The sequence below is a fragment of the Mizuhopecten yessoensis genome, unplaced genomic scaffold (genome assembly GCF_002113885.1).
Source record: "Mizuhopecten yessoensis strain PY_sf001 unplaced genomic scaffold, ASM211388v2 scaffold4495, whole genome shotgun sequence".
NCBI lineage: Eukaryota > Metazoa > Mollusca > Bivalvia > Pectinida > Pectinidae > Mizuhopecten > Mizuhopecten yessoensis.
The window spans coordinates 208,692-222,785 of NW_018405575.1; the positions used below are offsets into that span (position 1 = coordinate 208,692).

At 35.9% G+C, this 14,094-nt stretch overlaps 1 long non-coding RNA gene across 1 annotated transcript; it reads left to right on the forward strand.

Moving 5' to 3' along the window:
* Positions 1 to 2,799: 2,799 nt before the first annotated feature.
* LOC110449104 lies at positions 2,800 to 13,756 on the forward strand. The gene is made up of 4 exons (XR_002462818.1): positions 2,800 to 2,897; positions 10,110 to 10,300; positions 12,858 to 13,017; positions 13,408 to 13,756. It is a non-coding gene; the product is annotated as an uncharacterized LOC110449104 (long non-coding RNA).
* The last annotated feature ends 338 nt before the right edge of the window (positions 13,757 to 14,094 follow it).

Sequence of the window (14,094 nt, forward strand, 5' to 3'; positions counted from 1 at the left end):
TTCCCTAGCTTTGAGTCCCTCATCACTGTGAGGGTGACTTGTAGGCCCCACGTTGGGCGCCAATGTAGAACTCGAGACTATTTGATATACTTTGATTTCGCACCATCATATACACTTATTTACAATGACATGAATATGAATACATAGAAATGGAATGACGTAATGATAAAACACAGACTTACCAGGGACTATGGGGTGATGCTTGGTAACGTGCAAGAGCTCCTCTCTCAACGGGTGATAGCTGGAGTGTGTGGGTTGGGTGATGTGTCAGGTAAGGGTGGTCACGGGTAGACGTGGAACCCGTGGAGCACGGATTCCCACTACCTGTGACGTGACGCAATGCGCGCGCGGGAAGACTCTGTCGTACCCGTATTATTTACCTTGGTTACATACAACAAGTAGTTACTTGGTAAGTGACCTTAACCACTCTTCTTAACCATAGTGTAGATGGGGCCTGACCTCAACCATTCTTATTAACCTAGTCAGTCCAGCGGAAAATGTAGGTCAGAAGCAGCATCCGAAGCATCGCATGTGATAAACATCCTTAGATACATACGCCATGCAAATTTAGTTGATGAACAACAAGTGGTTATTTAGTTACTGAGCTTAAGCAATCTTCTTAACCTGGTCCGACAAGCGGAAAATGTAGGTCAGAAGCAGCATCTGAAGCATCGCACGTGATAAGCATCCTTAGATACATAAGCCATGCAAGTTTAGTTGATGTCCAACAAGTAGCTACTTGGTAACAAAGCTTAAGCAATCTTTTTAACCTGGTCACTGAAGCGGAAAAATCGCAGGTGATAAGCAGCCTTAGAATATAAGCCATACAAGTTTCGTTGATGTAGGCTAAGTAGTTATTTGGTAAGTGACCTAAACTAATCTTCTTAACCATAGATGAGGCATGAGCATCCGAAGCATCGCATGTGATTAGCATTCTTAGATACCTTAGCCATGCAAGTTTAGATGATGTGGGATAATAACTTGAAAACTGATCTTAACCATTCTTCTTAACCTTAGTGCAAAAAGACAGGCAGACAACCAGACATACAGTCGGACGGACGGACGAAATTGCCAATCTATAAGCCCTGATTGCGTTGCAATCAGGCCCCAAAAAATTATAATATCTTTTAAAACCAAATAAATGATATTAAGCAACTAAGATTTTGAAACTTTTTGATAAATGGAGATGTATATTTCAATGGCATGAAGCTTCAGGTGTGAATTTGCATATAGGAATTTTATTCTTGGTAAAAAAATACAGAAATAACATTCGTGAGGATTTGTAAAACAATTAAATTTTGTTTTCAAATTTATTTTTCTATAAATGATTTAACATGATTATTTAATTGATTTTTGATGAAGTGAAGTTGAAATTAAAAAACAATTTCAAGTGAGTTACAAGAATGTTGGTTTGAGCACAAAATCTTTGCTTCAGCACGATAATGATTTTATGAATACGGACCCTGGTGTTGAGTCCCACCCTTCAACAACGTTTTTTCTTCTTCATAGATACAGACCAGGGCGTGATGGACAATTTTCTGGGGGAAAATCAAAACAGAAATAAATTATTTTGAATGGTTCATATATGGACTTGTAAACTGAAGGTTTTACTATCGTCTGTATACCTTTCAATGCGATGTGCTTTGTTCAATTGTGTTAAGTTTGATTTTCATGTATTTAACTCTTTCATGAAAACTTAATCATATGGTCTTATCTCTTCGACTTTTTTAGTACAAATCAGGAGGAACCCCGGGCCGTATTTCCGAGATGACAAACGCTGCGTATTAATGCTGTTTCATTGTAAAACAAAATGAAAATGTTAATATCTAAGTGATCTGTGCACTTCCAGCTTAAATCTTTATTTCAGATTTCAAAACTAAATAAATTACATGTTTTCAAGGTATGTGATAGGCAAATGCATGCATTTAAAAAATAAAGGTTCATTGTTGTCATTGTTGCAACAACAACAAAATCAAAAGGAAAATATACAATAAAAAAAACAGTTTATTAGGTAAATTTTTCTAAGAATGAACATTGTGTACTGATTTTAGATATGTATGGATAAATCAATTCTAAAGAGCGCAAATCCCACTAGTATAGTATTAATTATTACCTGATTATTATCTATTTTTTAGATATCCAAAACCCGCTATCACCAGGCTCCGTTTGGTGTGCGCACGTAAATATTTTTTACTTTTGGTTATTCCAGTCGCAACAAGCTTAAACATTTTTTTTAACGCTCGATTCTTGTTGTGTATTCATAATAATTGTGTGTATAGTATATATCCTATACACTGCCCAATCCCCAACCCACCCAACCCATCCTCCAATCGGTGTGGAATAGTTGTCAATAATTTATATCACACCCAAGCATTAATTAAATGGGTCAGCGAACCATGATACTAGATACGTGATAATTTGTTACAGCTATATTTGGACCTTACAAAAATGCCACCCCAATGATGATATATCTATCTATCTACCGTTAATGACCAACTTCAACTGACTGAAGGAATGTCATGTGTTCCCAATTCCCTGTGGTTTGTACTTGTTATTAAATACATTTGCAAGAAGGACAATACAGAAGTACGACCGATGGTCACATTCGGGAAGTAAGTTAAGTTCTTTAAATTCAAATCGTTACAATGGATACATCTTTCTAACCGGTTACTGATACATTGGCGGATAAAATTGGCGCCAGTGTGTACGATACACAGCTAAATGAAGGGAGGTAACTCGTGTGACAGGTGCTCGAAGTTTTTGCATCCAATCACATCAACCGGTGCATTGTGACGTCACAGGTCATGGTTAATGGCGGATTTTAGATGTAAAGACACTTCAGAGAAACGAAAAAGCAACAGATGAACAGACACCAGGCCAATTATTGAGTTTTCAAGGTAAATATCAACTTCAGATCTACAGCATTTATCACCTAGATTACATAGATTGTTCGGACAAGTTCCACACACAATGGAATCTCGTCAAGTTTGCCGGGACAGGCATTGTTTATGTTTTGCTAGGCAGGTGGTTTCGTGATACTAGGTGAGCAAACTGGTTCTGTAAAGAAAACAGATATAAAATACTGAGTTTTAGTTTGTTGATATTCCATGTGAGCATAGTAAATATAACTGTAGGTCATCAATGGGAGGAAAAATAGCGCTTATTTATTGTAAACACCGAAACAAATAATGACATGCTGCAAAACGGGCCTTCACCATTCCAGTTTTAACTCGTTTTACAACAATAACCAACTTCAACGCTGAACAGATTATAATATTTGGGTTCGTTGAGTTCGAATGAAGACAACTTGTCGTGGTTCTGTTGTGTGTGAATGGAGACTACATCAAAGGTCATGGACAGTCTTCAACCCCCCCCCCCCCCCCCCCCTCTTCTCCTCACAGTTAAGCTATATCATAATGGTTTGGGAAACCATAACAAGGTTTACCGAGTCAACTGCATCGTCATTATGAGGCGAGGAAGAAAAAAGAAGAGATAAAGTAGTTAAACACAAAATTAATTGAGTTACAATGATTTCAAAACAAGTTTTATCATTTTTTTTTAAAAATTCTTGTTAGCCTGAAGGAAAGCACAGAGTAGGGTCTTTGTTTCAGAGAAAACTGGAGTGCCCACAGATAATCGAGGATGATAGGGATTTCAAAATTGAAAAGGGCAAGTGGAAGTTATGACCACACCGAATCCCAAGTTGAGTAAATTTTGTTTAAAAGTCGGTACATGGTTAAAACAAGGCAACATAAGTCAATGATAGGCTTTTACAATCCTGGGCTGCATGATAATGAATAGATATAGTATATCTGCCACAAAAATATAGTTGGTAAAGTGACCTGCAATCTTCAAGTAAAACCCACAGAAATTGACCATCTCCTCTGTCTAATTCTTTATTACCTGCCATCACTTACTTCTTCGTTTTTTAGTTGTCGGCTAGCTTTTGGCAATGTTTATTTAACTTGTCCACCCCTGAAATTTGATGATGGAAATTCAAACCTTTGAATTGGAAGAGTTGAAATTTGTCTTGAGGGGTGAATAAGCGAATTAATACCTCTGCAGATTAGGTTTTAAACTGTAGGTAGGAGCAAACACCAGCATGCACATTAGCTCATGCAATGCAAGCTGTTTGTTTTCACAACTGTATATACAACTGTACTGCTGACTGAGTTTGATCAGACCGATGTAAGATTTTGCGTATTATTTACAGTTCATGTCATCTTGAATGCAGAGTTATCATTTCACTTCCGCAACAGCTTTTGAAGAGAGGAAGTGTTTTTGTAATCCATTTGATAATGTGCAGCCAAAATCATTTTGTGACTATGCTTTACATTGAGTTTCATTGTTCTTTTATATCCTTAGTAAAATTAGATAATAGTGACTTGTCGCTTTGAGTTGACCATGAAGGCACAATAGTCTAGTGGAAGGATGCCAGGCTCGTGACCGAAGGGTGGCGGGTTTGAGTCACGTCACGGCACTGTGTTGTATCTTTGAATGAGATACTTTGCTCCACTTGTTCCAGTCTACTCAGCTGTAAATGAGTACGTGGCAGGGCAGTGCTAGAATTGTCGAATGCTAGCTGTGAGCGCCGAAATGGCAGCACTGGCTGTATGCTCTGCAGGGAGTTGAGAAAGATATTGGCTGGTTGCAAAGGCCCTATAACTACGGATAATAATTTGTGAACCGGTTTGAAATAACCTATGAACTAGGTTGCGATAAAGTGGTATATAAGAACCTCAAATTGTTTTTATTATTATTACCATTCTGGTGAAAATTCATACTGGACGATTATGCTCCTTGTGTATAAGGTACCATGTGTACCTGTTTATTGATGTACAGGTGTATCCGAACATTATACACGTTCAGAGACAGGTTTTCAGTAATCCTGTCAGCTTAACTCCTTCGAATCGCCCCTACATATTTAAACTGGACTTGCCCAATCTTTGATTTGGTAGGGTTCAAATCTGACTCTAGGGGAGAATGTGTTAACAATTGATTAGATGTGGTAATCAGAAGTATTCCGATTCTTCAACAATTGCAAGCGATTTCTGGGGAACAAAAGCGTTTTGCTTTTGCATGTGAAAATATGTAAAACAAAACAATGCACATGTGTATAATATAATGACGAAATTTTGAAACATGATATTATACTTATGATTTGTACATGTATGTTTGTTAATATAATTAAGCTTTTTGAGACTGGTCCCTGGGTTATATGTTTAACGGGCAATATACAACACAGGTAACATGAATTTCCATGGAAACGGATTTTTTTTTTCGATACATGTAATAACAAATATGTTTACATGCAGTTCAACACATGTTGAAACTAAAAAAAACACTACAAAATGAAGGACACAATCATCGTGAGGGACGAATTACAAATTTACGATTCATCAATGATATCTCTGATGCAGGCACAACAAACAAGAGTGATGAAGATAAATTTTGAATATTTTTTTTAAAAAGTGTGAATTAAGTTTTCCGATTGGAAATAAATAAAAACAAACAGCCTAAAAATCACTGTTAAGATTCCAAGAAACCTAAACAGTTTTGTCCTGGCCCATACCTCACGCTCTGCAATGACTATACCTTTGAAGAGTCATAACAACTGTTTCTCTTATATATATACAGTACACATTCTTAATTTTTATTAAACTTTTTGTATACCAGTAACATAGATCTACCTCTTTTCCCTATCTGAGACTCAACTTGCCTGTAATCAATACATGTACATATGGTAATTCAAGGTCAACACAAAAGGTCATTGTAATTGGATTGTAGCAACTTGGAAAATGGCTGACATGTAGTTCGTTGAATAAAAACTCATATGCTCACAATATCCTTAAAAAAAGTTTCCTGGAGTTTGAGTACAGATCTGCAAATCCAGGTAATATGTTGAATTTCTTCCACAAATAATGATGTTATTATTTACTATGAGTTTGTTGTGTGTGCAGAATCACATTCCCCACTGCTGTAAAAAACATCAATGCTGAAAACAGGACTCATACAAGTTTCCCTTTGCAGTAAATTTCTGTGCATGACTTACCAATATCCCATAACCCTTTCACCACCATAGACCATAATTGACTCATTCCCAGAAATGCATGCATGGTAGAGTCTTCTAAAGTTACCTAGGGGTGAGAGGGTTAACATTAGTAATTTCAATATACAGTTGTTTCATGCAACCAGATGAACCGCAGGGCGAAAGAAACAGTTAGCAGTTAGTTACGGTAGCACACATTAGCTATAGTTTTTTGGTGAATTGTCTGGGAAATAGTCGAATTTGATTAATATGCATTTATATACCTATATAGCGAGTCAGGTAACAACTTGAACTGGTACAGTCAATCTTAAGAGTCGAAGCTTATTTTGGGGGTTCAAAAATTGTTCCATCAAATGTACATGTCTAATTCAAGCTTTGAAAATGGCATCACATTATTGGAAATAAGACATCTTGTTGGCCAATGTTTGGTGAAAAAATGTCATCTGAACATATCCTGAAGATTTATTGGGTAAAACTATGTAAATATGTGTAAAGGTTAATGAATACACTCATATTCATTGTCTCAAATAACAAAGTATTTGGCAGAACGTTTATTGACTAATGTCCTTAAAGTTCAAGTTCCTGGACTGTCCAAACACTTTTACACTGTTTACCTTGTAGAAATTAATTGTCACCCTCTACAATGTGTATATAATGTAACACTAAATATAGCTTCAATTTAATCACTTAACAAACTGATTCCACTATTACTGTTTTGTTAAGGGGGCTGCGGTGGCCAAGTGGTTAAGGCGTCTAACATTCTGCTACCACTAGCCGGCCTCCACCACTGGGTCTCAGATTCTAGGCCTACGTGGGGCAGTTGTCAGGTAATGGCCATAGGTCGATGGTGTTTCTCTGGGAACTCTGGTTTTCCTCCACCACCAAAACCTGGCATGTCCTTAAATGACCATAGCTGTTAATAGGACGTAAAACACAAACAAACCAAACCAAAAAAATCAATGTTGTGTTTTACATGGGAATAAGCGAGGAATTCTGTATTTCGGTTAGGTTCATAGTAACCAGGTGTACACAATAACATAATTAAAGTATTAGTCTGCAGGCAGGTTTCATAATATTCTACTAGCCCAACATTCATGCGTAAAAATATTAGTAATTTATTTTAGCTATTCCCCCGATGCTAGATTTTTTCAGGTTATAATATATATAACTTAAAAAACATAAAAAGTGATGATATTGTATGCCGTATCGTTTGGCACACCCCATGGAACATTGCGGTATATGACATCATCATAATAGCTCTCCAGGCGTCAGACAGGTGAAACTGTAGAACATGTACTTGTAGACATGCAAAGCAATTAATAAATAACAAATTTAAAAGTTTCAACTTCCCCTTTACTCAGTTTATCCTGTGCTATAGTTAGCCTAGTTAGGCTGTATAGAATTATTACATGTATCAGCAAATGACACCGGTATTAGGTGATATGTGGCTATATACGGTTTAAATTTCCGTTGCAAGTTCATCTTATAAGTGTTACCAGATGAAATCGTCTTCGTAGGACTATGACAGTAATTTTATCAGCATCATTTTGAAGCTTCTTCTACCACCTGGAATAACTTACTTATACAGGTCTATGGAATTGAGACCAGTTTTAGAAGCAAACATTTTGGTGACGTTTGGCTGTTGCAGGAATCTCATTTGCACCGACAACACAGACAAGTAACTTCTATATCAGATATATAAGGGAATATCTATATATTAGGTCAATATAATAAATTTAGAATGTCAATATAAAGATTGAACAGCATTTTACAATGGTCATGTTCACATACCATATATAAGGATTGAACAGACATTTAGTCCTTATTTATAGACACCAACCCTGTACACAAACCCACCATGCCTCGATGGTGATTTGTACATGGCTATACTATTATAAAGGCATTAAACTGGTATATAAACCCATTCACTGCCAATGATTGGGTGATGTATAGCAAGGAAACGTCAGTGGCTGGATAAAACAATTCCCAAGTGGCGTCTTTCCTGCCTGCTAATGTTGGTACCACATTAAACCTGAGGATTAAATGTGACACTGTCGGCGATACCAACAGATGAAAGCACAAAATCTGGTTAGGCCCTTTCACCACTGTAGAACGTAATGGACTTATCCAGATCAATGCATGGTAGAGTCTACTAAATTTGCATAGGGTTGAAAGGGTTAGGATTCAGTGAGTTCTGAGCTTATCTGTGAATCAATGGTCAAGCTGAAAAAATCATTGCTACTTGCTTAGTGTTAGGAAATCAATACAGCTAGCGGTTACTTACTTACTAAGGTGGAAAATCAGATAAATTACACGTATAAGTCATCAATTAATATTTGGTTCATAATTACTTGGGCTACACATGTGCAGTTGTCAATTGCACAAAGTGTGAAAGAAATATTACAATTTGGCAAAAATGATTCTGAGGTTCGAAACAAAAGGCTACAATTTTATAGACTAATTGTACTAGTTTCCTACATTGTATTTTTAAAGGAAACAAACAATGGAAAAAAAAGGAAATTATGGCCAGTTTTTCCATCTGTGTTAACCTTTTACCCCAATATTATAATCCATCATGGACTGGGGATCCAGATCAATGCATGGTTGAGTTTATTTTGGGTGAAAGGGTTAAGAGAATTATTTCACGAACAGAGAAAGTCGGAATTCCAGAATGGTCCGAAAATTTGTATTTTTCCGTTTCTAAGGTTGGTGAATCATGCCTCCAATCAGTATCGGATTGCCTCTAGGGACGGTTAATAACTCCAGCTATAAAAAGGGGCATTTTGGTGGTAACAGAGAGTTGGTTTTAGGCCTCCCGAGACTAGGGATGGATAAGGAGGTGATAGCTTATAGTGACGAGGAAACTGCAAATGACCGTTTTACTACAGAAATCAATAGGGTTCAGTGACACTAGCAGGATAAAACGGGATTAGGCATGGGATTCGTTCTCTCATAATGTGCAACAAAGCGACGTTTAATTACACATTTTGTGATTATTGAGACTGGAAGACTGAAAGGAAACACCAACCGTTTTGCCTCTCCACTGAATTTGTGACAAACTGTAATTGAACTAATGAGGACTGTATTATGCTTGATAAAAAAAAAACAACACTACAATGGATTTCTTTTTTCACTTGCATGTTTTAAAGTGTCTGAAAGCTTAAGCCATCTGGATGTAAACCAGTACCATATTTTAAAGCATTTGCAGTGTTTTTGAAACCTACATTTTACAACAGCCTGTTCATTTATGAATTGGGAAAATATAACATTGAAAGGAATTTATTCCTTAGTTTATGGTCATTTTGCGAAATAAGGCACTTTTTAGCAAGGGGAAACAGCCAGTATTTGGCAGTAAAGCTGAGCAAAAAATCACTGATTTGTTCAAATTATTTTCTGGGGATGTGTTTCCGTAAGAGACACATCTGGAGATGCCTTTTACAGTTTTTTGAAATTTGAATATTTTGATTTGATGGATAACATAAAACTACAATCCATCGCCGGTCTGACACTTTACCAATGTTAATACTCAGAAACTGGATATTCCCAGGATTGAAGTGTAAAATAAATGGACTGAATGTCGTGCCAAGGCAAGTTACACTAACCCTTTCACCCCAAGGTAACTTAAGTAGACTCTACCATGCATTTATGGGGCATGAGTCCATTATGGTCTACAGTGGTGAAAGGGTTAAGAAAGAGACAGTCTTTTAGTTTGTTAAGAGATACCCGAAGTCCCCTAATCTGATGAGTACAATATACTTAAAACTTGACATTTTGGCATCATATGCAGGGCTTTAAGTATTTTTTGACTCCCCACAGTCAGATTTGACATTTGGGTTTTAAGGATAGGTCTATTTAACATGTTTTCACTTTTGACTCTTCAAATTTCAAGGACATTGTTATTTGATTTCAGAAATTGTTAAAGTCAAGTGTCAATTGAAAGCCCTATTTTGTCTTGTAGATTAATTATAAGCTGGTAGCAAAAAACAATTTTGAAGTATTTATGTTTTGTTTGAAGCAAAATTTACATGTATAATTAAAAATATTTAAATTGTGTTTCCAGAAAAGAGACCAAGAACTTCAGACCATGGTTTAGAATTATGAAATAGGACAACACATTATAGGGAGGAGCCAGATGTGACAAGGTAGAAACAAGGGGGAGATAACACCCTTACAGGACAGGAACAACACAGGGAGACTGTGCACAGCTACCGGTATAAGCTTGGAGACAGTATGGGGGTACCATTCATCCAGGTGAGCAGTCAGAAATGAAATGATGAAATTTGGCAACAAAATATATATATATATGGTACTCAATGTTCTTAAAATTGGAATATCATTATATTAATCCAAGATTCATTGAATTTATTAACTCCTTTACAAAATATTAAAACTGTGTGGTATATACATGTATTAATCTAAAAACAGTCTCCAACAATGCATATTTGTCCTAATGAATGAATGATAAAAGTAATTAATTATAATTAACACTTGAATCAGTTTTTCTCCACAGTGTGTACAAACCTCTTAAATTTTAAAATTCAGTTCTGCCTATATTTCAACACCACCAAGAATGCCTCCTTCCCCCCCCCCCCCGCCATTTTTTTACAAACCTGTAGTTTTACTATTTAAATTACTGATTGCATGATAATAAAACCAATTCCTGTGATAAGTTTAATCACATAAGCATCAATGCAAGTAGAGCCATGGAAATATTAAAGCGGGACTCCAGTCCCAGGGACAACCTTGGTTTTAACCTGTCATCACATGCTGCTGCTAGTGTGTGTGGATTGTGGCGGATCGTAATTTGTCAGAGATTTAAAACCATAGAAGTTGAGGTCAAGGGCGGCTGGAGGTGGATTTTCCAACATCAATGAATTAAGGAACTGTGATAATTACCGTTATCAATTATGCATCATGCCACTGGTTTGTGCATCGCTCAACACATAGCTTATTGATTGGCAAAGCACGCCTAGCCGATTAAGTATGTACTGTAGGTGCCAAGCAAGCACAACCACCGAGTGAGTCATAATCCTGCTCATCAATGGATAGGACAGTTTGACCTTGACCTCTCCTGACCCGTCATACAGTTATAATGGTCTGGCTAAAATCACTAGGATAAAGGGGAATAATCCAAAGATCAACCTGTATGATGTTAAGAGATCCTAGGTCAGCTTGTGTAATGGAGGATGTTTCCAGCTTATACTCGCGTGTAACTCATGGCGTTTGAGCAGATAATACCTCACTAATGTTTCATTATGTCTTAGAGAATTCCTGTCTACAATTGTGAGCTAACAATCCTCGTATCGTATGTAAGATTTTCATCTGGCAGTGCAACTGTTTGGGTATTCAGGCGGAATTCTGGAGAAGCTATGTTAAAACCAACCCAAGCTTGTCTACCAATCATTGTAAATAGTTTCTTTGATAGAAAATTGAAGACAATTGCATCACGTATAAAAAAATGAATAAAAGTGCATCACTATTAAGTCTGTGGGAAATTAATGGAGAATCAGGTCACAGAAGGGATCAATCCTCCAAATGCAGATGATAATTATCTGTTGTCGTATTTGTTTTGAACATTGGATGGTTTCATTATTGATTCTTCAGCAAGAATCTCAATGATTTTATATCATGAATTTTCATTAACCTAAGCTGATAGCCTTGCGTAATTTGTTTTCAGTTTTCAATTATGTATAAAATTTCTTTTTGATTCATTGATTTTCTTGCGCATATAGAATTAACAAATTTTAACATCTTTGCCGTAGATTGTTTTCAATTAGAAAAAAAACACCGAAACAATTGGATTCATGATGCTGAACCTTGGGAGTGCCATGCCTTTTCTACTAATTTTATTTTGGAAACAACAAAACTTTTATAGAATAAGGATCACATTCTGGATTCAATGTAGAAATTTCGCCCCAAAATAGATTTAAATTTCTAACCAGTTTAAATTCATCTGTAAAATATTCTTTTATTTCTTTTTTATGAAATTAAACATTTGACTTTGTATTGCAAGCTTTCAATTTAAAAAAACAAAATAAAAAATTCTTGAGAAGCAATCAAAAAATTTAGATTTGAATTAGATTTGTGAAAAAATTATCTAAATTCTTGGAAAAACATTGTTTCTGATGTTTCTATAGGTCTGAAGAAATTATTTTTTCCTGTTAATTTATACAGTCTGTCATTCATGGACTTTTTTTGACTAAAACCTTCTTAATGACACACTTTTAATTATGCAAAAACAGTATATGTTCAGCCAAAACTCCTTTTAAGTTGCAAATATATAGTTTATTTCAATTAATATACTGACATACCTACTTGTGAGGGAGATTATTAGTACACACTGGTTAGAAGTTCAGGGGTGAATTTTGATTGTTAATCTGTTCAATTTTATGGACAAATCAAATAGTAATATTTGGTAGTTTTTCTCCAGTTCAACACTAACAAAGGAAATTAATCTGAATAATGAACAGTTGTTGCCCTCTAAACAGATATAAAAAGGGATGGCATTTTTACCTGCCTGACTTTATATATGTGTGTTTGCTCAGGGTGCTAGGGTCTACTCCCACTTGAGAACTCCCTGTGCACTTGCGTCCCAGCCAACAAGAAGAGAAATTGTTAAAAAAAAAAGTTGTTTCATAATAAATTAATTGTCAAAATACAAAAAAGTTTACATAATTCTTACTTGCCACGCTGCTCTGTGATTGGTCATTTGACAGATTCTCAACTCCACCAGATACAATAAGATTGAACTGTTGATAATTACAGGTACTGAGCTGATACAATAAGGTTGAACTGTTGATACTTACAGGTACTGAGCTGTGATCATGTCTTCATATGATGAGCTGCTGAAACAAGTCGAGAGTTTAAAAGTTGAAAACTCCACACTTCGCCAGGAGCTTAACGACAATTCTTCCCACCTTAGCCAACTGGAGGATGAGGCGGGTAACTTGAAAGATGTTCTTACACAGGTAAAAATGTCCTCTTACATGTTAACATGTACTACATTTAGAACACATGCTTGTTATAATTGTTTATCAATAAATATGTTGACATAATTTTTTCTTCCTAACTGTATGTGACTACAAGGTTCATTTAAAAACTTCTATGAATTTTGTTTTCAAAAATCAAAGTTTTAATATTTTTTATTTCACCGAAGGAAAATTCTCCAAAATAGATCTGAAAAAAATTGGCTAAATTATAAAAAAAACCCAGTAAATATTCCAGCTTAAAATGTCATTTTTAAAGGTAAAGGAAGTTCTTCCAGAGGAAAGTTACCTATGATTAGTAAAGGACTTGAGATGTGTGTCTTGCGTTGTGTATCACTGTTCCAAACATTAGTGAAATATTTTGTTGCTCAGGTGAAGAGGCCGATGGATGAGGAGGAAATAGCTTGTGATGGATTTGATGAGGAGGGGATTCACATCTTTGCCCAGGGAGGGGGAGGAGAGAGCCGGGACATGGACCCGAACGGTAAGTCATTGTCCTACTTCAAAACACTAACCACACTTCTTTAATTTGTTAGTCGACTGTCAAACATGAGTCGTCAATATTTTCAAGATTACTACCAATCATACTTTCATTTTCAGCTATTTTTGTTTTTGAAGGAATAAAAACAGAACATTATCTGACGCATGATGAATAATTTCACACATATCCTTGGTTTTCTAGCTATATAACAAAATTCTATACAATAGCAGACATCAAGGATTATTATTGAACTGGGATAAAGATGCCCAGAACTCAGCAGATTTATTGTCCTGGAGTCCAGAAGCAACATTTTTCCTAGTTTCCCTGTGTCTATATGTCTAACACATACTGAGTATGGAAGGGAGACATTCGCATCACTGTTAATGTTATGTTTCCTTAACTCATTCACCCTTGAAGTTTCATAATGAACTATTCTAACCGTTGAATTGGAAGAGTTCAAATGCGTCTTCAGGGGTGAATAAGTTAATAAAAATTCAAAAATAGTCAACATTAACTTCCATGTTGTCAAGTTCTTTTACAGTTTATTTGTTTGTCTATGTAGTTGGTAATCTCATATA